Source organism: Drosophila rhopaloa, unplaced genomic scaffold (genome assembly GCF_018152115.1).
Source record: "Drosophila rhopaloa isolate 14029-0021.01 unplaced genomic scaffold, ASM1815211v1 contig_4, whole genome shotgun sequence".
Lineage (NCBI taxonomy): Eukaryota > Metazoa > Arthropoda > Insecta > Diptera > Drosophilidae > Drosophila > Drosophila rhopaloa.
The window spans coordinates 236,889-263,579 of record NW_025335134.1 but is presented as its reverse complement, the minus strand read 5'-3'; the positions used below and the strand labels follow the sequence as shown (position 1 = coordinate 263,579).

Here is a 26,691-nt window from a genome sequence, read left to right as displayed (position 1 = left end):
ACTGCTCTTCACATCTTTAAATATGATATACCGGTTGTCCCACTTCAGCAAGGTGTGGTATAGCGTATAATTGACAAGACCACCGAAGAAACATCAGTGGTCATTATGCCACTACCTGGAAACTGCTACAAGCATTACAAGAACCTGCCTATTATACGTGCTGGCACTACCCAAAGTCGTGGACACCAAATACAAGTTGATGCTTCTTTACCCCACGACTACGGAGGGCAAACAAGTGGTGCTGGAATACAACAAGCTGGCGATGGACCCCCAGGAAACCGATGCAGTATTGGGAAAATGTCTCTCCATCGGAAATACGACTGTGTGCCAGGAAGAAAACTTAAGGAAACTGAATCAGACCAGCTGTATCTCCAGGCTCCTAAACTGAGGACACGCTTTCTGCGGCCCTGAAGATTTTTGTGCTTGGTCTGAAATATTGATTTGGTCTTTGGAGCATTCTCAGCATGTTTGGCATCATGAATACGTAGATCACTTGCTACATCTGCATTGGCTTGTTCAGCTATGCTAGAATTTCTCGAACTTAGTTTTCAGGTCTTGAGTATTAATGCATAATTATTGTAGAAACGATTTAAATAGGCGTTAGATTCCTTTCTGAGGGTCAAGGCGAGGGAGAGGGGACATCTGAATCTCGCACTTTCCGTTTCAGATCAGCTGGATTCACATGGATCTTTGTAAAATAACTTTAAATAAAATGAGTTAAGCGCTGCTTTACAATGCTTGGCGAAATAGAGGTTAACTGCTTATTAGTTAAATATAATCTGGCAGCGTTGATCTCTAGGCTTTTTCACTGAACTGAATTGGAGCTTTTAAAAAGTAACAAGCACTTTACGTGGCGTCAGATTTTACAATATACAATAATTCTATACAAATTTGAGAGTACGGATTTTGTTGACGTGTTCCCTATTCGCTCTTTTAATTGTTTAAATGACTTCAGAATCTTTAAATCAAACAGATGATCTGACACCTTAAATGTTTACTCTATAAATAATTCTTGCCCTTAATTTTTTTTCCTTGACTTCTTCTGACGAAGAACTTTCGCTTCCAATTCAGTCTTCGACGTCACACCGCAGGCTGAGTCCACATGTTCCCACACTAGCACTGCTGAAGCACAGCTGTCAAATTTTGAACCCCACTCGAGGACAGTAACTACTTTCTATTGCCGCTCCCGCTTGCCACTCCTACTGGTGATTGATTCCGCTCTGCTTATAACTATTTTAAACTATTTAAAAGACTCCCATCTGTTTGAATCGATTTGCTAGTATGGAGGAAATGAAGGCAGCTCTGACTAAATTTGAGGCAACTCTGGCCCAGTAGCTTGGAGAGAAGGCCGATGTTAAAAATGATGTAAAGAAAGTTAGTGACAAGGTGGTGAGCCTGGAGGAGGCTCGGGAAAAAGTTACCGAGGTTGCTCCCCAACCGAAGCCTTTGACTCCCGCCCGCACGGAGTATGAATTAAAAGAGATTGCTAGATTGCGAAGCTGGTGGCTACGACTCTTGGATGGGTAGAGCGGAAACCATTCTTAAAGAATACGAGATAATGTCACTTACTCTAGTAAGTTTTCATCCTCTAAGCCTTACCGTCAGAAGTACTCTCTAATTCCAACTACTCTTTTTATAATAACCATACTGGTATTGGTTACGTAGGCAGGAATTCTCAGTCCCCACAAAGATATTCAAGTCCCCGAGCGATAAAAATGGAGCCCACCAGTCTGGCCACTCCTATCGTTCAAACCAGGGTAACAATAATTGATGGGATAAACGGAAATCCCAAAGAATGTACCAATTAACTGCTGTCCCATCCTCTAATGAGGCTGCTTTAAACCAGCATGAGTGAAATCCGTCGGTGAGTCTGACTATGATCACTAACCATACGAGATATAGATTGGTCATTTCATACAACAAAAATGGTCACAAAAGTTTCAAAGTGGAAGGCCCCACATCTGGTAGCGGCAGGCCCCGGACACTTCGTGTGCCTTCGGGTTTTTTTCGCTCTCATTCTTATTCTCATTTTGACGCTCGCGCGCTCATTACTCGAGTTCGGTCGTTCAGTCGCAGAGACGCGCATTTTGAAGACGGTTGCGCTGCGCATGAATTCAAGTATGGCGATCATCCAAGTCGCAACTGCTCTTCACATCTTTAAATATGATATACCGGTTGTCCCACTTCAGCAAGGTGTGGTATAGCGTATAATTGACAAGACCACCGAAGAAACATCAGTGGTCATTATGCCACTACCTGGAAACTGCTACAAGCATTACAAGAACCTGCCTATTATACGTGCTGGCACTACCCAAAGTCGTGGACACCAAATACAAGTTGATGCTTCTTTACCCCACGACTACGGAGGGCAAACAAGTGGTGCTGGAATACAACAAGCTGGCGATGGACCCCCAGGAAACCGATGCAGTATTGGGAAAATGTCTCTCCATCGGAAATACGATTGTGTGCCAGGAAGAAAACTTAAGGAAACTGGATCAGACCAGCTGTATCCCCAGGCTCCTAAAATGAGGACACGCTTTCTGCTGCCCTGAAGATTTTTGTGCTTGGTCTGAAATATTGATTTGGTCTTTGGAGCATTCTCAGCATGTTTGGCATCATGAATACGTAGATCACTTGCTACATCTGCATTGGCTTGTTCAGCTATGCGATAATTTCTCGAACTTAGTTTTCAGGTCTTGAGTATTAATGCATAATTATTGTAGAAACGATTTAAATAGGCGTTAGATTCCTTTCTGAGGGTCAACAGCGTCGAAGGCGAGGGAGAGGGGACATCTGAATCTCGCACTTTCCGTTTCAGATCAGCTGGATTCACATGGATCTTTGTAAAATAACTTTAAATAAAATGAGTTAAGCGCTGCTTTACAATGCTTGGCGAAATAGAGGTTAACTGCTTATTAGTTAAATATAATCTGGCAGCGTTGATCTCTAGTCTTTTTCACTGAACTGAGTTGGAGCTTTTAAAAAGTAACAAGTACTTTACGTGGCGTCATATTTTACAATATACAATAATTCTATACAAATTTGAGAGTACGGATTTTGTTGACGTGTTCCCTATTCGCTCTTTTAATTGTTTAAATGACTTCAGAATCTTTAAATCAAACAGATGATCTGACACCTTAAATGTTTACTCTATAAATAATTCTTGCCCTTAATTTTTTTTCCTTGACTTCTTCTGACGAAGAACTTTCGCTTCCAATTCAGTCTTCGACGTCACACCGCAGGCTGAGTCCACATGTTCCCACACTAGCACTGCTGAAGCACAGCTGTCGAATTTTCGAACCCCACTCGAGGACAGTAACTACTTTCTATTGCCGCTCCCGCTTGCCACTCCTACTGGTGATTGATTCCGCTCTGCTTATAACTATTTTAAACTATTTAAAAGACTCCCATCTGTTTGAATCGATTTGCTAGTATGGAGGAAATGAAGGCAGCTCTGACTAAATTTGAGGCTACTCTGGCCCAGTAGCTTGGCGAGAAGGCCGATGTTAAAAATGATGTAAAGAAAGTTAGTGACAAGGTGGTGAGCCTGGAGGAGGCTCGGGAAAAAGTTACCGAGGTTGCTCCCCAACCGAAGCCTTTGACTCCCGCCCGCACGGAGTATGAATTAAAAGAGATTGCTAGATTTCCGGATTGTCTAAAAGAACTGCAGGTCTTTGAGGGAGAAGCTGGTGGCTACGACTCTTGGATGGGTAGAGCGGAAACCATTTTTAAAGAATACGAGATAATGTCACTTACTCTAGTAAGTTTTCATCCTCTGAGCCTTACCGTCAGAAGTACTCTTGGCCCCAATTCTAACTACTCTTTTTATAATAACCATACTGGTATTGGTTACGTAGGCAGGAATTCTCAGTCCCCACAAAGATATTCAAGTCCCCGAGCGATAAAAATGGAGCCCCACCAGTCTGGCCACTCCTATCGTTCAAACCAGGGTAACAATAATTGATGGGTTAAACGGAAATCCCAAAGAATGTACCAATTAACTGCTGTCCCATCCTCTAATGAGGCTGCTTTAAACCAGCATGAGTGAAATCCGTCGGTGAGTCTGACTATGATCACTAACCATACGAGATATAGATTGGTCATTTCATACAACAAAAATGGTCACAAAAGTTTCAAAGTGGAAGGCCCCACAGCTGGTAGCGGCAGGCCCCGGACACTTCGTGTGCCTTCGGGTTTTTTTCGCTCTCATTCTTCTTCTCATTTTGACGCTCGCGCGCTCATTACTCGAGTTCGGTCGTTCAGTCGCAGAGACGCGCATTTTGAAGAAGGTTGCGCTGCGCATGAATTGGGCTTTGTATGTTTTTTTTTTTTTTTTTTTTTTTTTTTTTTATTTTTTTTTTTTTTTAGTTTTTTTTTAAAGGGGAGGGGGGAACCCCCCCTTCCTCCCCCAAAGGGGGAAAAAAAAACCTAGGACGCACCTTCTTCGTTCTTCCCGGTTTAACTCGTCCCTTAAAGCAATTATTGATAGAAAAAAAGATTCTTTAAGAATAGCACCAGAAGTAAAAATTCCGCTACTTGCCATGCCTTCCTTGAATAATCGATAGTTAATCGATAATCGATAGCGAACACCCAGTAGAAGCGAGGGAATGCCTCGAATCCCTTATTTCTGAATTCTCCACTATTTTTGAGTCACTCTCGCCAGGCGAGGCCGTGTTCGAGCTTCAAAAAACTACCCTTACCCCGCGAACATGAGAGGAGAAGTGGAAAATCAGGTCGACGAGCTCCTGCGCGAGGGAAGCACCTCCAAGAGCACCTACAATTCCCCGGTATGGGTAGTCCCGAAAAAGCCCAAGCCCAAAGGGGAAAAGCAATACCAAATGATGATAGATTTCAAGAGTCTCAACGCAGTCACCATCTCCGACACCTATCCAATCCCTGAAATAACATCTACCTTGTCCAGTCTGGGGGAAGCCAAACTATTTACCACTTTTGACTTAACGTTGGGTTCCTACCCAAAACTGCATTCTCTACCCTGAACGGGAAATACGAGTTTCTGCGCCTGAAATTCGGGTTGAAGAATGTCCCGGCTGTTTTCCAAAGAATGATCGACGACGTATTGCGAAAGCACATTGGAAAATTATTGTCTTTAGTAAAGACTACGAGTCTCACTGGTGTAAACTTCGCGCCGTATTTGAAAAATTGAGACAGGCCAAGTTGCAAGTGAATTTGGAAAAGACGCAGTTTCTGCGCACCAGGGTCGAATTTCTGGGTTATGTGTAGTAACGGCGGTAACAAAGGTAAAAACCATAAAAGAAATGCCTCCACCCACAAATTTGAAGGAACATAAGTTTCCTAGGAATGACCTCTTATTATAGGAAATTTATCTGCGATTACGCTAAAACGCTAAACCTCTGACGAGCCTCACGGAATCTCGATCCAAGAATATTTCAATTTCGCTTGGCGAAGAAGGCGTGAAAGCCTTCGACGACTTGAAAACCATCCTTGCCTCTTCAGAAGTTTTGGCAATCCCAGACTTTAAAAAACCTTTCCATTTGACAACCGATGCCTCCAATTATGCAATAGGAGCCGTTCTCTCTCAAAGCGACGACGGGAATGACCACGGTCTCTGAACAAAACAGAAGAAAACTACGCAGTGAAAGAGAAAGAAATGCTAGCGATACTATGGGCCCTCGATAATTTACGATCCTATTTCTATGGCGCCGCGTCAATTAAAGTTAATACCGATCACCAACCCCTTTTCATTGGGCAATCGGAACTACAATGCTAAGTTGAAACGCTGGAAAGAATACAACTGCGAGCTTATTTACAAGCCGGACAAATCCAATGTGGTTGCTGATGCTCTTTCTCGCATCGTCTCGAATGTAAACTACCTCAATGCCGACACATCCTCAACTTCAACAACGGACTCCATTGCTACCGTTCAAAGTGCGCTTCAAGACGCATCTGACTTAATTCCTCACGTGGAAGCCCCTATTAACGTGTTTAATCAATTTGTATTTGACCCAGATAGGCTAGAATATTTTTGCGAAACCCCACACACGGAAGACATAATGGGGTTACTCCTGCATAAACAGAAAATGTCAACCGATAGGCTCAATAAAACAGAAATAAGCCGTCAAAATATAATCAGGGAGACTAGACAGTGTCTATCTTAAACAGATTAAGAGCAAAGACAAACATCGATTCAAACCAGAGGAGGTAGAAGATAATGGTAGACTCACGGTCAAAACTAAATCAGGAAAAATTTTCCACAAGTCTCACATAAAAAGTTAAAGACGACTTCTCTGAAAACGTTTCACAAATCCTTTAATAGAACAAACGTAGAAACAAGGGTTTAAAAAAAAACAATAAGTAAAAATAATTAAACATTGATAGAAACTATTTTTCCAATAAGAAAATATAAAAACAGAGAAATAAAAAAAACAAAAAAATTAAATAAACAAATTAATATAAAACAAGAAAGAAAGCTAACTTCGGACGGAGCCGAAGTTGATATACCCTTGCAGAATATTCTGTAAATTATATTCTTCAAAATTATTCATATGGTGTGACGCCGCTCAAACGACGGTCACTGGGAGTTGCCTTTAACCCGATATACCGCACCGAAACAAGAAATAGCCAGATCTTGTAGCGTAAAATGGTATTGAACAGACGGAGGGGGGTTTTATTCTGTAGGAATATTACAAGTTCATGATTTAACTCTACACATATAAGTTAACATTACCGCAGTCTCGCCTCCCAGCTTCTCTGACCTCGTTGATTGGAATAACTTGGAAGCGGGAAGCTTCGCTTTTCCTAACTTCAAGCTGTGTGACCAGATTCCCTAAACAGCGAGAATCCTCAACCGGTTACATTGTACTAAATATAATCTCTAATTTGTGGCGCTACATTTGAATTGCCCGACAATCGATAATTAGGTTAATCCGTTCCGCGACATGGTGTATTCTTAATACTCATAAAAAGTCCCAACTTCCTAACTTTAAAAACACCAAAGTTATGGCATTTCCGTTCGTTCAGTTATATGGCAGCTATATGATATAGTGGCCCGATCCGACTTATATACTACCTGCAATAGAAAGACAACTTTTAAGAAAGTTTCAAGCAGATAGCTTTAAAACTGAGGGACTAGTTTGCGAAGAAACGGACGGACGGACAGACGGACGGACAGACGGACATGGCTAGATCGACTCTCCTGGTGATGCTGATCAAGAATATATATACTTTATAGGGTCGGAAATGTCTCCTTCACTGCGTTGCAAACTTTTGACTGAAATTATAATACCCTCTGCAAGGGTATAAAAAGAACTGCATTCAGATTACATTCAAAGAGTATAAAAGAAGTACAAAAAAATAATAATAATATAATAAAATAGTAACAATTAACAGAAATATAAAATACTACACTAAGATTAAAATACTAAATAAACAAAATAGCCAAGTATGGCGATCATCCAAGTCGCAACTGCTCTTCACATCTTTAAATATGATATACCGGTTGTCCCACTTCAGCAAGGTGTGGTATAGCGTATAATTGACAAGACCACCGAAGAAACATCAGTGGTCACCGACACCAAAACCGCATCGCTGATATGCCACTACCTGGAAACTGCTACAAGCATTACAAGAACCTGCCTATTATACGTGCTGGCACTACCCAAAGTCGTGGACACCAAATACAAGTTGATGCTTCTTTACCCCACGACTACGGAGGGCAAACAAGTGGTGCTGGAATACAACAAGCTGGCGATGGACCCCCAGGAAACCTATGCAGTATTGGGAAAATGTCTCTCCATCGGAAATACGACTGTGTGCCAGTAAGAAAACTTAAGGAAACTCGATCAGACCAGCTGTATCCCCAGGCTCCTAAAATGAGGGCACGCTTTCTGCGGCCCTGAAGATTTTTGTGCTTGGTCTGAAATATTGATTTGGTCTTTGGAGCATTCTCAGCAAGTTTGGCATCACGAATACGTAGATCACTTGCTACACCTGCATTGGCTTGTTCAGCTATGCTATAATTTCTCGAACTTAATTTTAAGGTCTTGAGTATTAATGCATAATTATTGTAGAAACGATTTAAATAGGCGTTAGATTCCTTTCTGAGGGTCAACAGCGTCGAAGGCGAGGGAGAGGGGACATCTGAATCTCGCACTTTCCGTTTCAGATCAGCTGGATTCACATGGATTTTTGTAAAATAACTTTAAATGAAATGAAATAATCGCTGTTTTACAATGCTTGGCGAAATAGAGGTTAACTGCTTATTAGTTAAATATAATCTGGCAGCGTTGATCTCTAGTCTTTTTCACTGAACTGAATTGGAGCTTTTAAAAAGTAACAAGTACTTTACGTGGCGTCAGATTTTACAATATACAATAATTCTTACAAATTTGAGAGTACGGATTTTGTTGACGTGTTCCCTATTCGCTCTTTTAATTGTTTAAATGACTTCAGAATCTTTAAATCAAACAGATGATCTGACACCTTAAATGTTTACTCTATAAATAATTCTTGCCCTTAATTTTTTTTCCTTGACTTCTTCTGACGAAGAACTTTCGCTTCCAATTCAGTCTTCGACGTCACACCGCAGGCTGAGTCCACATGTTCCCACACTAGCACTGCTGAAGCCCAGCTGTCGAATTTTCGAACCCCACTCGAGGACAGTAACTACTTTCTATTGCCGCTCCCGCTTGCCACTCCTACTGGTGATTGATTCCGCTCTGCTTATAACTATTTTAAACTATTTAAAAGACTCCCATCTGTTTGAATCGATTTGCTAGTATGGAAGGAAAGTAAGGAAATGAAGGCAGCTCTGACTAAATTTGAGGCTACTCTGGCCCTGTAGCTTGGCGAGAAGGTCGATGTTAAAAATGATGTAAAGAAAGTTAGTGACAAGGTGGTGAGCCTGGAGGAGGCTCGGGAAAATGTTACCGAGGTTGCTCCCCAACCGAAGCCTTTGACTCCCGCCCGCACGGAGTATGAATTAAAAGAGATTGCTAGATTTCCGGATTGTCTAAAAAAACTGCAGGTCTTTGAGGGCGAAGCTGGTGGCTACGACTCTTGGATGGGTAGAGCGGAAACCATTCTTAAAGAATACGAGATAATGTCACTTACTCTAGTAAGTTTTCATCCTCTAAGCCTTACCGTCAGAAGTACTCTCCAATTCCAACTACTCTTTTTATAATAACCATACTGGTATTGGTTACGTAGGCAGGAATTCTCAGTCCCCACAAAGATATTCAAGTCCCCGAGTGATAAAAATGGAGCCCCACCAGTCTGGCCACTCCTATCGTTCAAACCAGGGTAACAATAATTGATGGGTTAAACGGAAATCCCAAAGATTGTACCAATTAACTGCTGTCCCATCCTCGAATGAGGCTGCTTTAAACCAGCATGAGTGAAAAATCCGTCGGTGAGTCTGACTATGATCACTAACCATATGAGATATAGAGCAGCCCAATTCAAGCGCAGGGCAACCTTCTTCAAAATGCGCGTCTCTGCGACTGAACGACCGAACTCGAGTAATGAGCGCTCGAGCGTCAAAATGAGAATAAGAATGAGAGCGAAAAAACCCGAAGGCCCACAAAGTGTCCGGGGCCTGCCGCTACCAGCTGTGGGGTTCCCCGCTTTGAAACTTTTGTGACCATTTTCGTTGTATGAAATGACCAGTCTATATGTTGTATGATTAGTGCTATGATGAAGCCTTACCAGACAATCAGGCTGGTCACCAACCTCACATGGAGGCTGGTTGTACTGGCGCAGTAAATTTTATGGCCGACGCCTCTCTAGCGTGAAAGATGGGGCTAAGCTACAGTTTATAATAGACACTGGGGCGAATAAGAACTTTATTAGCCGCCAGATAGCCAAGGGATGCTTGCCCTTGTCGAAACCCTTCCCCGTTCAATCCGCTAGAGGGGAGATAAGAATAACACATCAAATAACCGGACCATTCTTCAGCCCCATAGGCAATGACTCTCCGGTCACCTTCTTCGTTCTTCCCGGTTTAACTGCCTTCCATGGCATTATTGGGGACAAAGTGTCGTCCCTTAAAGCAATTATTGATAGAAAAAAAGATTCTTTAAGAATAGCACCAGGAGTAAAAATTCCGCTACTTGCCATGCCTTCCTTGAATAATCGATAGTTAATCGATAATCGATAGCGAACACCCAGTAGAAGCGAGGGAATGCCTCGAATCCCTTATTTCTGAATTCTCCACTATTTTTGAGCCACTCTCGCCAGGCGAGGCCGTGTTCGAGCTTCAAAAAGCTACCCTTACCCCGCGAACATGAGAGGAGAAGTGGAAAATCAGGTCGACGAGCTCCTGCGCGAGGGAAGCACCTCCAAGAGCACCTACAATTCCCCGGTATGGGTAGTCCCGAAAAAGCCCAAGCCCAAGGGGGAAAAGCAATACCAAATGATGATAGATTTTTAAGAGTCTCAACGCAGTCACCATCTCCGACACCTATCCAATCCCTGAAATAACATCTACCTTGTCCAGTCTGGGGGAAGCCAAACTATTTACCACTTTTGACTTAACGTTGGGTTCCTACCCAAAACTGCATTCTCTACCCTGAACGGGAAATACGAGTTTCTGCGCCTGCCATTCGGGTTGAAGAATGTCCCGGCTGTTTTCCAAAGAATGATCGACGACGTATTGCGAAAGCACATTGGAAAATTATTGTCTTTAGTAAAGACTACGAGTCTCACTGGTGTAACCTTCGCGCCGTATTTGAAAAATTGAGACAGGCCAAGTTGCAAGTGAATTTGGAAAAGACGCAGTTTCTGCGCACCCGGGTCGAATTTTTGGGTTATGTGTAGTGACGGCGGTAACAAAGGTAAAAACCATAAAAGAAATGCCTCCACCCACAAATTTGAAGGAACATAAGTTTCCTAGGAATGACCTCTTATTATAGAAAATTTATCTGCGATTACGCTAAAACGCTAAACCTCTGACGACCCTCAGGTCACGGAATCTCGATCCAAGAATATTTCAATTTCGCTTGGCGAAGAAGGCGTGAAAGCCTTCGACGACCAAAAATAAAACCCATAAAAAATCCCAACTTCCTAACTTTAAAAACACCAATGTTATGGCATTTCCGATCGTTCAGTTATATGGCAGCATTATGATATAGTGGCCCGATCCGGCTCGTTCCGACTTATATACTACCTGCAATAGAAAGACAACTTTTGGGAAAGTTTCAAGCAGATAGCTTTAAAACTGAGGGACTAGTTTGCGAAGAAACGGACGGACGGACAGACGGACAGACGGACATGGCTAGATCGACTCTCCTGGTGATGCTGATCAAGAATATATATACTTTATAGGGTCGGAAATGTCTCCTTCACTGCGTTGCAAGCTTTTGACTGAAATTATAATACCCTCTGCAAGGGTATAAAAAGAACTGCATTCAGATTACATTCAAAGAGTATAAAAGAAGCACAAAAAAATAATAATAATATAATAAAATAGTAACAATTAACAGAAATATAAAATACTACACTAAGATTAAAATACTAAATAAACAAAATAGCCAAGTATGGCGATCATCCAAGTCGCAACTGCTCTACACATCTTTAAATATGATATACCGGTTGTCCCACTTCAGCAAGGTGTGGTATAGCGTATAATTGACAAGACCACCGAAGAAACATCAATGGTCACCGACACCAAAACCGCATCGCTGATATGCCACTACCTGGAAACTGCTACAAGCATTACAAGAACCTGCCTATTATACGTGCTGGCACTACCCAAAGTCGTGGACACCAAATACAAGTTGATGCTTCTTTACCCCACGATTACGGAGGGCAAACAAGTGGTGCTGGAATACAACAAGCTGGCGATGGACCCCCAGGAAACCTACGCAGTATTGGGAACTGTCTCGGAAATACGACTGTGTGCCAGTTGTGATGGTCAGCTTTGTTTGTGTACGGCTTAAGTCATATACATATGTAGTTTTGAGAGTCACTTTGTTTGTCTTATCTTATCTCTAAAACAAAAGCTCAAAAGATAAAGCCACGCTTGTGTAAAAGAACTTTGGTTAGCTGATTTATCTTAGTCAGCAATACTATCTATTTTTTTTTGGAAGTAAGCTTATCCTACGCCCACGCGGTTTATGGAAAGCATGTGCATTTAGTTGGTCAGAGTCTCTCAAATAAATCAGATCGTTCTTGGAGTAAATTAAAGTCGTACACTTAAAACACGTGATAATTTTTGCACATTCCAAATAAATATAAAAAGGCAATTTTATTCAAAGTGCGTTACAAAAATATTAAGTGCATAATAGAAAACCGATCAAGAGACGTAGGAAGAACCTAACTTGGCAAAACATATACATGTGCAGGTAAAATTTGTCACGAAAAATATCAATACATGTGACTGAAATAAAACATAAAGTTTTAGGATTTGTGGTTGGATTTAAATCCACCAATTAATGAAACTGCACCTTCTGACGAAGCACCACAAAATAATTTAGCTGCTAAGCTGGCCAAGCGAGGTTCAACCTGATCAACTAAAAACTCACAGCAGCGCAGCGTAAAGGAAATAACTTGGATGAGAATTAAAACTATATATACTGGACGAATAAACAACGAAGAGCATGCTACCACAGATATTTTTTTAATTAATAATTTTTTATATTTATATAACCTAACCTTAACCATTAAAGTTACAGCCACTCAGCTACAGGCCTGCATGCACACGTGGATTTAAAAAGGTAACAAGTAAAAACAAAACAAAAAAAATAAATAAAATGTAATAAGATTATTATGCATATATATATATAAGAAATTTAAAAAACAAAAAAAATTAATGGTAGTCAAGTAAAAAATGAAAAGTCAATTTCTATAGTTTTATAGTTTTGTTCAATGGAAAATTATATATAATCAAATTAATTATTTAAACACTATTTAACCTTTCAATAAATTAAGAATACATATATTAGGATAAGCCTTCTCTCAAGAAATTAAAAATTTGTTAATAATTAGAAAAGAGATAAGATATTGAAATGAACGTTATTATTTTTATATACATATTTATTGCTATTAAGAACAAGAATTATATTTGAATGTTAACATGGAATTGAAACTGAACTAATTTAATATAATGGGGTACTAAAAGAAAAAAAAACACACATCAAATCACTTAAGGGTTTACACTCCAAATTTAAAGCATTGCAAAGTGTTAACAAGGTTGGGCGGGTAATATAGAGCACTTACACCAAGCTCATAAAAAACGAGGACGGAAGCTAACTTCGGCAAGCCGAAGTTTTAATACCCTTGCAGACTTTGCCGAAATTGCTAAAACTGAAAAAGTAGCGAAAGGAATAAGGTATACATAAATAAACTAGATTTGCATCGTTTAATGTCAATTGCTTTTATACTGCAAAAATGTCATATAAAAATAGAAAAAAAGGGATACTTTCGCAGCCTTTAACTATTTTTCCTAACGGAAGCTATAAGAAATAGACGTCCGATCGGCAAGCGCTTTTACCCTAATCCAGATATGCGTAAATAAATAAGACTTTGAAAAATGTATGTCAATAGCTTATACACTGCGCGAAATATTCTAAAAAACATGAAATTTTTACCGATTTCACCGTATTGTTCCTATGGGAGCTATAGGATATAGACGTCCGATCAGCACGCGCTTTTACCTTGATGAAGGAATGCATAAAAAAATACGATTTGAAAAAATGTACAGCAATAGCTTTTACACATCGCGAAATATTCTGAAAAACATCAAATTTGGACCGATTTTACCCTATTGTTCCTATGGGAGCTATAGGATATAGACGTCCGATCGTCACGCGCTTTTACCCTGATCAAGGTACGCATAAAAAAATAAGATTTGGAAAGATTTATGTCAATAGCTTTTTACACTGCGCGAAATATCCTAAAAATCATTAAATTTTAACCGATTTTACCCTGTTGTTCCTATGGGAGCTATAGGATATAGACGTCCGATCGCCACGCGCTTTTACCCTGATCAAGGTATGCATAAAAAATACGATTTGTAAAGATTAATGTCAATAGCTTTTACACTGCGCGAAATATCATAAATTCTTGCAAGATATATCCAATTGTTCCTATGGGAGCTATAGGATATAGACGTCCGATCGGGGCGATTTTCAAACTTGATCTGCGTACACATGTTTTAGGACGATTGTGAAAGTTTCAGATCGCTTAGCTTTTAAACTGAGCTCGCAAACGGTATTGAAACAGACGGACAGACGGACAGACGGACAGACGGACAGACGGACAGACGGACAGACGGACATGGCTATATCGACTCCCCTATTGATCCTGATCAAGAATATATATACTTTATGGGGTCGGAAACGTCTCCTTCACTGCGTTACAAACTTCTGACCAAAATTATAATACCCTCTGCAAGGGTATAAAAATAAAATAAAACAATACGCATAAACATAACTAAAATTGTAACATCTGGCTAGGTTAGCACATTCTCTTGTAATTTCGTTAGCTAGTTTTGATAAAAGATCCCCCCCAATCCGACGAAGTCTTAGCCGAAAACGTCCCAGTGCTAACCGCTCTTAAATCAAAAATCTAGTTAAAAGGCAACTATTGTTGCCACGAGAATCATTACAAAAGTGGCGCCCAAAGTGTAGGCAAAGAACAAACAAAGGCATTAAAATTAATAAAGAACATTTTTGAATTTAACACCAACATCCGTTAAGCCTTATTCGTTCAAAGCTATGTCTAAGCAATTAAAATCATTGTTGGAGAAACCTCTGGAATACAGCTGATGTATGCGTAAACAATTGTTTTATGAGCTAAAATAAGAATTTTGTGATAGGGATGTAACATTGCCTGTGGATTTATTTAAGGTTATTATGCTAGTCATTAACTTTACTGCCCAGAACAATTTTCCTTTTGCATTGGCGAACCGTCCTTATTTAAATAATTGTGGGAAAAGTTTAAGTTTTGCGTATATAAAAAAAAAATGATGTGTTTTGTTTTTTTATTAATACCCCTGAAAGAAAGAAACTTTTGAGAATTCGTCACTGTAAGTGAAATAAATTAGAGCAAAATGTCAGTGAGACACAGTTTAGATCGGCCAAGTATGACAAACAATGAAAGTAGTTGTGAAATATGTTCTCAGCCAATGACGCAATTAGATATGAGATTAATTACTAGATGTATGCATACTTTTCACAGATTGTGTATATTGAATTGGCTTGATAGTTCTCGTATATGCCCGGTTTGTAACCATAACGTAACACGAAATAGTCTTATGGAAGTCGTTCCAAGAGAAGGTTTAGAGCAAAACAGGGAAACCGATTCCAACGGAAGATTGTTATTATCGAGCGGACAAAAGAAGAAAAAGAAAAGAGTACCCGAGTCAGAGGTAACAGCCGCTAATAACGACCAAGTTACACCTAGAGACGAAAATATAGAAAATTCTTATAATTCTGAGGATAATAGGTATTCGAATTCAGTAGAGCAAAGAATAGTAAATCAGATAGAACGTCGAGTTAATTCACAACTTGACCAAATGAATTTAACTATTGAAGGGCTTTCACGACAAATTTCTAGAATGACAACAGATCAGATCAATCGAAGATCAATTGAAACTGCAGCTAATATTGAACCAGAGTGGGGTAGAAGTATAACTCCTGTAGGATTAAATGGAGAAGCTCCTCCTTTCTTTCCAAGTGTTTCTCAAGGCCAAAATAGTCAAGAAAGAATGAGCAGAAGTAATAGCATCAGTGCAGATATTGGAAAAATAGTAAATGTTATAAGTGGTTGGAAATTACAGTATAATGGTTCTAGAAATGGTATGTCTGTTGGAAAATTTATTTATATGGTGACTGCCTTGACAAATGATTGTTTGGATGGTAAATTTGAAATTTTGTGCGATCATATCCACATACTTTTTAGTGGGAGAGCGAGTGAATGGTTCTGGAGGTATAGGCGTACGGTTGACAAAGTAGTATGGAAAAGTCTCTGCAGCTCTCTTAGTTCTTATTTTCACGATCCATTGTCAGATGACGACTTAAGAGAATTAATAAGGGATAGAAAGCAACAACCCAATGAGAGTTTTGATGAATTCCATAATGCAATTATGTTGTTGGTAGATCGGTTACAATATCCAATAAGCGAAAGTCAATTAGTTTCAGTACTTAAACGTAACCTAAGACCTTTTCTGCGAAAAGAGCTTTTCTATTTGGAAATAAATTCTTTAGGTAACTTACGAAATCTTGTAACACGAAGAGAAGCTTTTAGTGAGGAATTTAACAATATTTATAATACAAAGATTAATCGAAAAGTAAATGAAATATGTATAGACGATCGAAGTATGAACGATTATTTAATGGAAAATGAAATTTGTGAAATAAAAGGAGATAAAGCTGATGATATGAAAATACTGTGTTGGAATTGTAGAAAATATGGACATAAATTCATAGATTGTCAATTTGAAAGAAAAATATTTTGTATGGGATGTGGCACAGAAAATGTGAAACGACCAAATTGCGAGTTATGTCAGAAAAACAGAAGGTCGAATGGATATGACAACACCATCTATCGTTCCAATCCAAAAAACTGATTAATTTGGATGACTTAACTCATCCATCGCCAAAATATGTTAAAAATATAAATATAGGACAGAATGACGTTAAAGGAAAATTATATCCTATAATACCATATCATGTTCGATTAAGAAATTATATTAGAGTCCGTAACAAAATCTTTAACCAGATTAAAGAAATTGGAATTGATGTTAGGAACAGACCTAAGCGAAACTCTTTACGATTGCGTAATTTTTTTAAAAAATTAAAGATAAATCGCAAAGATTGACGGTTAGTTTAGATGCAATGCTTAGCAAAGACAAAGATGTTAGACCATTTGTAGAAGTGAGAATTTTTGGTAAAATTTATGGCGGATTATTAGATTCCGGTGCATCTGTCTCGTGTTTAAGTGGACAAGCAGCCAAGGAATATTTAAACAAAAATAAGGATTTTAAAGTTAGCAATTCACTAGAAGAACCTGCTGGAGGTCAAAAATATAATGTTCTTGGAACTGTTGAAACCGAAGTTACATTTCGTAATCAGTCTAAATTGGTAACGCTTTATATAATACCTGAACTGAAACAAGATCTTTATTTGGGAATTGACTTTTGGTACATCTTTTTCTTTAATGAGTCAACTAAACCAGTCAATATACGTTAGCGAACTGAATTTACCAGACACTCTGAGTGGTGAACAAAAACAGCAAATGACGAAAGTAATATCATTGTTTCCAGATTTCAACAGGGATGGCTTAGGAAAAACATCTATTTTAGAGCATGCCATTGAAATTATTCCCGAAGCAAAACCTATTAAGCAAAGATATTTTTCGGTATCTCCTGCGATAGAGAAAAAATACACGCAGAAATTGATGAGATGATCAAATTAGGAGTGATAGAAACCGCACCTCCGACTTGTTCATGGAGTAGTCCTGTAGCTGTAGTACAGAAAGGAGAAAAGTTTCGAATATGCCTTGACTCTCGCAAATTGAACGCAGTAACTATTAAAGATGCGTATCCATAACCAAAAATTAATGGAATTCTTTCAAGATTACCCAAAGCTAAATTTATAACTTCTTTAGATCTTAAACATGCATTTTGGCAAATAGGTTTGAAGGAATCTTGTAGAGATTTAACTGCATTTACTGTGCCAAACCGACCTTTGTACAGATTCAAGGTAATGCCTTTTGGTTTAACCAATGCAGCTCAAACAATGTGTCGTTTAATGGACGTTATTATTCCACCTGATCTTAAAAGCCGTGTATTTGCTTATCTTGATGACTTATTGTTGGTCAGTGAAACATTTACTCAGCGCATAAGTCTGCTTAAAGTAATGGCTGACGTGTTGCGAAATGCAGGTTTGACATTAAATTTAGAAAAATGTAAATGGTGTATTCCTGAAGTTCGTTATCTTGGATTTGTGATAGGCAACGGCTGTATGTAAGGTAGATCCAAAAAGAGTATCAGCAATAAAAGATTTACTTCCTCCAAAAACTGTTAGAGAATTGCGTAAATTTTTAGGTTGTGCCGGTTGGTATCGTAGGTTCCTGGAAAATTATGCAACAATAACAGCACCTCTCACAGATCTAACCAAAAAGAGTAAAGACTATAAATGGACGGATGAGGCTAACCAGGCATTTGAAGAGGTAAAAAGTAGATTAACTTCAGCACCATTATTAGTGACACCGAATTTTGAGAAGCCCTTTATTATTCAATGCGATGCTTCGAAAACAGGCGTTGGTGGTGTTCTTGCTCAACTTGATGACGATAATATAGAAAGACCAATTGTATTTTTTTCACATAAATTAAACCAGTCTCAGCAGAAATTTTGTGTCACAGAATTAGAATGTTTAGGTGCTATACTGAGTATCGAGAAGTTTAGAGAATATGTGGAAGGCCTCGAATTTAAAGTTATTACGGATCATGCGAGCTTGAAATGGTTAATGCGGCAAACTGATCTCAACGGTCGCTTAGCTAGATGAGCGTTAAAATTGCAACATAATACCTTCGAAATTGAACACCCAAAAGGAAGCCTATATATAGTTCCTGATGCGCTATCGCGATTGCCAATCAAGGAAATTAATGAAATAGATGTTGTTTTACCAGTAATCGATTTGGATTCACCTTATTTTTGGTCTAACGACTACGTTTTGCAGAAAAATGTCATACTAGAGAATCAAAATCGTTTACCAGATCTCAAAGTTGTGGAGAAGTATATATATCGTAGAAATCAGTTTTATAGAGACGACGTATGCGAGTCAAACTGCTGGAAGCTATGGGTACCATCCGAGTTGACTAAATCAGTTATAGAGAACGCTCACTCACCACCTCATAATGCTCATGGAGGTATAGGAAAAACCTTAGAGAGACTTCGCAGAAATTTCTATTGGCCAATCATGGCGATAGAAGTGAAAAACTTTATTGCGCGGTGTAATGTTTGTAAACAATCAAAAGTCCCAAATATCACACTGAAACCACCTATGGGAAACCCGGCAATAAGTGAAAGGCCATTTCAACGCCTTTATATGGATTTTATTGGACCTTATCCTAGGTCAAAGAGAGGAAATATAGGAGTGTTTATTGTGTTAGATAACCTAACTAAGTTTCATTTCCTTAAACCTTTGCGAACATTTACAGCAGATCTCGTTGAAGACTTTTTGAGTACCAATATTTTTCATGTATTTGGTGTCCCAGAATGCATTGTGACGGATAATGGAAGTCAATTTAAATCCTCACTGTTTAAGTCATTTCTTGGAAGGCATGGGATAAAACATTTTCTAACAGCTATTTATAGTCCCCAATCAAACGCATCTGAACGCCTCAATAGATCCATAATATCAGGCATTCGATCATATCTTGGTGCAGATCAACGGTTATGGGATGAGAAAATCAGCAACATTTCAGCAGCATTACGCTCTGCTTATCATTCAGTAATCGGATGCTCACCATACTTTGCACTTTTTGGAAACAATATGGTTTCGCATGCGAAAGATTATGACCTTTTGAGAAAATTAGAAAGTCTTAAAATAGGTGAAAGAATTTTAGATTCAGACAAGCTACAAGTTATACGGGAAACCATAATGGCAAATATCAGCAATGCATATATATCTAATAAAAGGGTATATGATCCTCGTAGCAGGTTTGTGACATATGAACTAGGAGAACAAGTTTATAGGCGAAATTTTGCTCTAAGTAATAAATTAAAAAAATTCAATGCAAAGCTTGCTCCAAAGTTTTTTTAAAAACAAAAATTGTTCGCAAACACGGTAACCATTGTTACGAATTAGAAGAGAATGGTAAAGTAATTGGAAAATTTCACGCAAAAGATCTTCAAAAGTGTATTATTTAATGAAACCGATTTTTCAGCTTCTTTTATCACTATAAAAGCTAATAAAATAATCTGTGTTGTGATGGTCAGCTTTGTTTGTGTACGGCTTAAGTCATATACATATGTAGTTTTGAGAGTCACTTTGTTTGTCTTATCTTATCTCTAAAACAAAAGATCAAAAGATAAAGCCACGCTTGTGTAAAAGAACTTTGGTTAGCTGATTTATCTTAGTCAGCAATACTATCTGTTTTTTTTTGGAAGTAAGTATATCCTACGCCCACGCGGTATATGGAAAACTTTTAAGCATGTGCATTTAGTTGGTCAGAGTCTCTCAAATAAATCAGATCGTTCTTGGAGTAAATAAAATCGTACACTTAAAACACGTGATAATTTTTGCACATGCCAAATAAATATAAAAAGGCAATTTTATTCAAAGTGCGTTACAAAAATATTAAGTGCATAATAGAAAACCGATCAAGAGACGTAGGAAGAACCTAACTTGGCAAAACATATACATGTGCAGGTAAAATTTGTCACGAAAAATATCAATACATGTGACTGAAATAAAACATAAAGTTTCAGGATTTGTGGTTGGATTTAAATCCACCAATTAATGAAACTGCACCTTCTGACGAAGCACCACAAAATAATTTAGCTGCTAAGCTGGCCAAGCGACTCACAGCAGCGCAGCGTAAAGGAAATAACTTGGATGAGAATTAAAACTATATATACTGGACGAATAAACAACGAAGAGCATGCTACCACAGATATTTTTTTAATTAATAATTTTTTATATTTATATAACCTAACCTTAACCATTAAAGTTAAAGCCACTCAGCTACAGGCCTGCATGCACACGTGGATTTAAAAAGGTAACAAGTAAAAACAAAACAAAAAAAATAAATAAAATGTAATAAGATTATTATGCATATATATATATAAGAAATTTAAAAAACAAAAAAAAATTAATGGTAGTCAAGTAAAAAATGAAAAGTCAATTTCTATAGTTTTATAGTTTTGTTCAATAGAAAATTATATATAATCAAATTAATTATTTAAACACTATTTAACCTTTCAATAAATTAAGAATACATATATTAGGATAAGCCTTCTCTCAAGAAATTAAAAATTTGTTAATAATTAGAAAAGAGATAAGATATTGAAATGAACGTTATTATTTTTATATACATATTTATTGCTATTAAGAACAAGAATTATATTTGAATGTTAACATGGAATTGAAACTGAACTAATTTAATATAATGGGGTACTAAAAGAAAAACAAACACACATCAAATCACTTAAGGGTTTACACACCAAATTTAAAGCATTGCAAAGTGTTAACAAGGTTGGGCGGGTAATATAGAGCACTTACACCAAGCTCATAAAAAAAAATAAAATAAAACAATACGCATAAACATAACTAAAATTGTAACATCTGGCTAGGTTAGCACATTCTCTTGTAATTTCGTTAGCTAGTTTTGATAAAAGATCCCCCCCAATCCGACGAAGTCCTAGCCGAAAACGTCCCAGTGCTAACCGCTCTTAAATCAAAAATCTAGTTAAAGGGCAATTCCTGTTGCCACGACAATCATTACACAGTAAGAAAACTTAAGGAAACTGGATCAGACCAGCTGTATCCCCAGGCTCCTAAAATGAGGACACGCTTTCTGCGGCCCTGAAGATTTTTGTGCTTAGTCTGAAATATTGATTTGGTCTTTGGAGCATTCTCAGCAAGTTTGGCATCATGAATACGTAGATCACTTGCTACATCTGCATTGGCTTGTTCAGCTATGCTATAATTTCTCGAACTTAGTTTTCAGGTCTTGAGTATTAATGCATAATTATTGTAGAAACGATTTAAATAGGCGTTAGATTCCTTTCTGAGGGTCGCACTTTCCGTTTCAGATCAGCTGGATTCACATGGATCTTTGTAAAATAACTTTAAATAAAATGAGTTAAGCGCTGCTTTACAATGCTTGGCGAAATAGAGGTTAACTGCTTATTAGTTAAATATAATCTGGCAGCGTTGATCTCTAGTCTTTTTCACTGAACTGAATTGGAGCTTTTAAAAAGTAACAAGTACTTTACGTGGCGTCAGATTTTACAATATACAATAATTCTATACAAATTTGAGAGTACGGATTTTGTTGACGTGTTCCCTATTCGCTCTTTTAATTGTTTAAATAACTTCAGAATCTTTAAATCAAACAGATGATCTGACACCTTAAATGTTTACTCTATAAATAATTCTTGCCCTTAATTTTTTTCCTTGACTTCTTCTGACGAAGAACTTACGCTTCCAATTCAGTCTTCGACGTCACACCGCAGGCTGAGTCCACATGTTCCCACACTAGCACTGCTGAAGCCCAGCTGTCGAATTTTCGAACCCCACTCGAGGACAGTAACTACTTTCTATTGCCGCTCTGCTTATAACTATTTTAAACTATTTAAAAGACTCCCATCTGATTGAATCGATTTGCTAGTATGGAGGAAATGAAGGCAGCTCTGTCTAAATTTGAGGCTACTCTGGCCCTGTAGCTTGGCGAGAAGGCCGATGTTAAAAATGATGTAAAGAAAGTTAGTGACAAGGTGGTGAGCCTGGAGGAGGCTCGGGAAAAGTTACCGAGGTTGCTCCCCAACCGAAGCCTTTGACTCCCGCCCGCACGGAGTATGAATTAAAAGAGATTGCTAGATTTCCGGATTGTCTAAAAGAACTGCAGGTCTTTGAGGGCGAAGCTGGTGGCTACGACTCTTGGATGGGTAGAGCGGAAACCATTCTTAAAGAATACGAGATAATGTCACTTACTCTAGTAAGTTTTCATCCTCTAAGCCTTACCGTCAGAAGTACTCTCCAATTCCAACTACTCTTTTTATAATAACCATACTGGTATTGGTTACGTAGGCAGGAATTCTCAGTCCCCACAAAGATATTCAAGTCCCCGAGTGATAAAAATGGAGCCCCACCAGTCTGGCCACTCCTATCGTTCAAACCAGGGTAACAATAATTGATGGGATAAACGGAAATCCCAAAGATTGTACCAATTAACTGCTGTCCCATCCTCTAATGAGGCTGCTTTAAACCAGCAAGAGTGAAAAATCCGTCGGTGAGTCTGACTATCACAAACCATACGAGATATAGAGCAGCCCAATTCAAGCGCAGGGAAACCTTCTTCAAAATGCGCGTCTCTGCGACTGAACGACCGAACTCGAGTAATGAGCGCTCGAGCGTCAAAATGAGAATAAGAATGAGAGCGAAAAAAACCCGAAGGCTCACGAAGTGTCCGGGGCCTGCCGCTACCAGCTGTGGGGTTCCCCGCTTTGAAACTTTTGTGACCATTTTCGTTGTATGAAATGACCAGTCTATATGTTGTATGATTAGTGCTATGATGAAGCCTTACCAGACAATCAGGCTGGTCACCAACCTCACATGGAGGCTGGTTGTACTGGCGCAGTAAATTTTATGGCCGACGCCTCTCTAGCGTTCCATACATAGAGTATGGCGTGAAAGATGGGGCTAAGCTACAGTTTCTAATAGACACTGGGGCGAATAAGAACTTTATAAGCCGCCAGATAGCCAAGAGATGCTTGCCCTTGTCGAAACCCTTCCCCGTTCAATCCGCTAGAGGGGAGATAAGAATAACACATCAAATAACCGGACCATTCTTCGGTCACCTTCTTCGTTCTTCCCGGTTTAACTGCCTTCCATGGCATTATTGTGGACAAAGAGTCGTCCCTTAAAGCAATTATTGATAGAAAAAAAGATTCTTTAAGAATAGCACCAAAAGTTCCGCTACTTGCCATGCCTTCCTTGAATAATCGATAGTTAATCGATAATCGATAGCGAACACCCAGTAAATTACCCTTACCCCGCGAACATGAGAGGAGAAGTGGAAAATCAGGTCGACGAGCTCCTGCGCGAGGGAAGCACCTCCAAGAGCACCTACAATTCTCCGGTATGGGTAGTCCCGAAAAAGCCCAAGCCCAAAGGGGAAAAGCAATACCAAATGATGATAGATTTCAAGAGTCTCAACGCAGTCACCATCTCCGACACCTATCCAATCCCTTGAATAACATCTACCTTGTCCAGTCTGGGGAAGCCAAACTATTTACCACTTTTGACTTAACGTTGGGTTCCTACCCAAAACTGCATTCTCTACCCTGAACGGGAAATACGAGTTTCTGCGCCTGCCATTCGGGTTGAAGAATGTCCCGGCTGTTTTCCAAAGAATGATCGACGACGTATTGCGAAAGCACATTGGAAAATTATTGTCTTTAGTAAAGACAACGAGTCTCACTGGTGTAACCTTCGCGCCGTATTTGAAAAATTGATACAGGCCAAGTTGCAAGTGAATTTGGAAAAGACGCAGTTTCTGCGCACCCGGGTCGAATTTTTGGGTTATGTGTAGTGACGGCGGTAACAAAGGTAAAAACCATAAAAGAAATGCCTCCACCCACAAATTTGAAGGAACATAAGTTTCCTAGGAATGACCTCTTATTATAGAAAATTTATCTGCGATTACGCTAAAACGCTAAACCTCTGACGACCCTCAGGTCACGGAATCTCGATCCAAGAATATTTCAATTTCGCTTGGCGAAGAAGGCGTGAAAGCCTTCGACGACCAAAAATAAAACCCATAAAAATTCCCAACTTCCTAACTTTAAAAACACCAAAGTTATGGCATTTCCGATCGTTTAGTTATATGGCAGCATTATGATATAGTGGCCCGATCCGGCTCGTTCCGACTTATATACTACCTGCAATAGAAAGACAACTTTTGGGAAAGTTTCAAGCAGATAGCTTTAAAACTGAGGGACTAGTTTGCGAAGAAACGGACGGACGGACAGACGGACAGACGGACATGGCTAGATCGACTCTCCTGGTGATGCTGATCAAGAATATATATACTTTATAGGGTCGGAAATGTCTCCTTCACTGCGTTGCAAGCTTTTGACTGAAGTTATAATACCCTCTGCAAGGGTATAAAAAGAACTGCATTCAGATTACATTCAAAGAGTATAAAAGAAGTACAAAAAAATAATAATAATATAATAAAATAGTAACAATTAACAGAAATATAAAATACTACACTAAGATTAAAATACTAAATAAACAAAATAGCCAAGTATGGCGATCATCCAAGTCGCAACTGCTCTACACATCTTTAAATATGATATACCGGTTGTCCCACTTCAGCAAGGTGTGGTATAGCGTATAATTGACAAGACCACCGAAGAAACATCAATGGTCACCGACACCAAAACCGCATCGCTGATATGCCACTACCTGGAAACTGCTACAAGCATTACAAGAACCTGCCTATTATACGTGCTGGCACTACCCAAAGTCGTGGACACCAAATACAAGTTGATGCTTCTTTACCCCACGATTACGGAGGGCAAACAAGTGGTGCTGGAATACAACAAGCTGGCGATGGACCCCCAGGAAACCTATGCAGTATTGGGAACTGTCTCGGAAATACGACTGTGTGCCAGTAAGAAAACTTAAGGAAACTCGATCAGACCAGCTGTATCCCCAGGCTCCTAAAATGAGGACACGCTTTCTGCGGCCCTGAAGATTTTTGTGCTTAGTCTGAAGTATTGATTTGGTCTTTGGAGCATTCTCAGCAAGTTTGGCATCATGAATACGTAGATCACTTGCTACATCTGCATTGGCTTGTTCAGCTATGCTATAATTTCTCGAACTTAGTTTTCAGGTCTTGAGTATTAATGCATAATTATTGTAGAAACGATTTAAATAGGCGTTAGATTCCTTTCTGAGGGTCAACAGCGTCGAAGGCGAGGGAGAGGGGACATCTGAATCTCGCACTTTCCGTTTCAGATCAGCTGGATTCACATGGATCTTTGTAAAATAACTTTAAATAAAATGAGTTAAGCGCTGCTTTACAATGCTTGGCGAAATAGAGGTTAACTGCTTATTAGTTAAATATAATCTGGCAGCGTTGATCTCTAGTCTTTTTCACTGAACTGAATTGGAGCTTTTAAAAAGTAACAAGTACTTTACGTGGCGTCAGATTTTACAATATACAATAATTCTATACAAATTTGAGAGTACGGATTTTGTTGACGTGTTCCCTATTCGCTCTTTTAATTGTTTAAATAACTTCAGAATCTTTAAATCAAACAGATGATCTGACACCTTAAATGTTTACTCTATAAATAATTCTTGCCCTTAATTTTTTTTCCTTGACTTCTTCTGACGAAGAACTTTCGCTTCCAATTCAGTCTTCGACGTCACACCGCAGGCTGAGTCCACATGTTCCCACACTAGCACTGCTGAAGCCCAGCTGTCGAATTTTCGAACCCCACTCGAGGACAGTAACTACTTTCTATTGCCGCTCCCGCTTGCCACTCCTACTGGTGATTGATTCCGCTCTGCTTATAACTATTTTAAACTATTTAAAAGACTCCCATCTGATTGAATCGATTTGCTAGTATGGAGGAAATGAAGGCAGCTCTGTCTAAATTTGAGGCTACTCTGGCCCTGTAGCTTGGCGAGAAGGCCGATGTTAAAAATGATGTAAAGAAAGTTAGTGACAAGGTGGTGAGCCTGGAGGAGGCTCGGGAAAAGTTACCGAGGTTGCTCCCCAACCGAAGCCTTTGACTCCCGCCCGCACGGAGTATGAATTAAAAGAGATTGCTAGATTTCCGGATTGTCTAAAAGAACTGCAGGTCTTTGAGGGCGAAGCTGGTGGCTACGACTCTTGGATGGGTAGAGCGGAAACCATTCTTAAAGAATACGAGATAATGTCACTTACTCTAGTAAGTTTTCATCCTCTAAGCCTTACCGTCAGAAGTACTCTTGGCCCCAATTCCAACTACTCTTTTTATAATAACC

General features: G+C 39.1%; 1 protein-coding gene and 1 long non-coding RNA gene across 3 annotated transcripts in view; one reads left to right on the top strand and one right to left on the bottom strand.

The window, feature by feature from the left end:
* LOC108038995 (protein argonaute-3) overlaps positions 1-26,691 on the bottom strand; it is a 555,323-nt gene that overhangs the window by 403,775 nt on the left and 124,857 nt on the right. The gene's annotated exons all lie outside the window — the stretch shown is intronic.
* On the top strand, positions 12,206-12,724 carry LOC123038053. The gene is made up of 2 exons (XR_006417738.1): positions 12,206-12,320; positions 12,380-12,724. It is a non-coding gene; the product is annotated as an uncharacterized LOC123038053 (long non-coding RNA).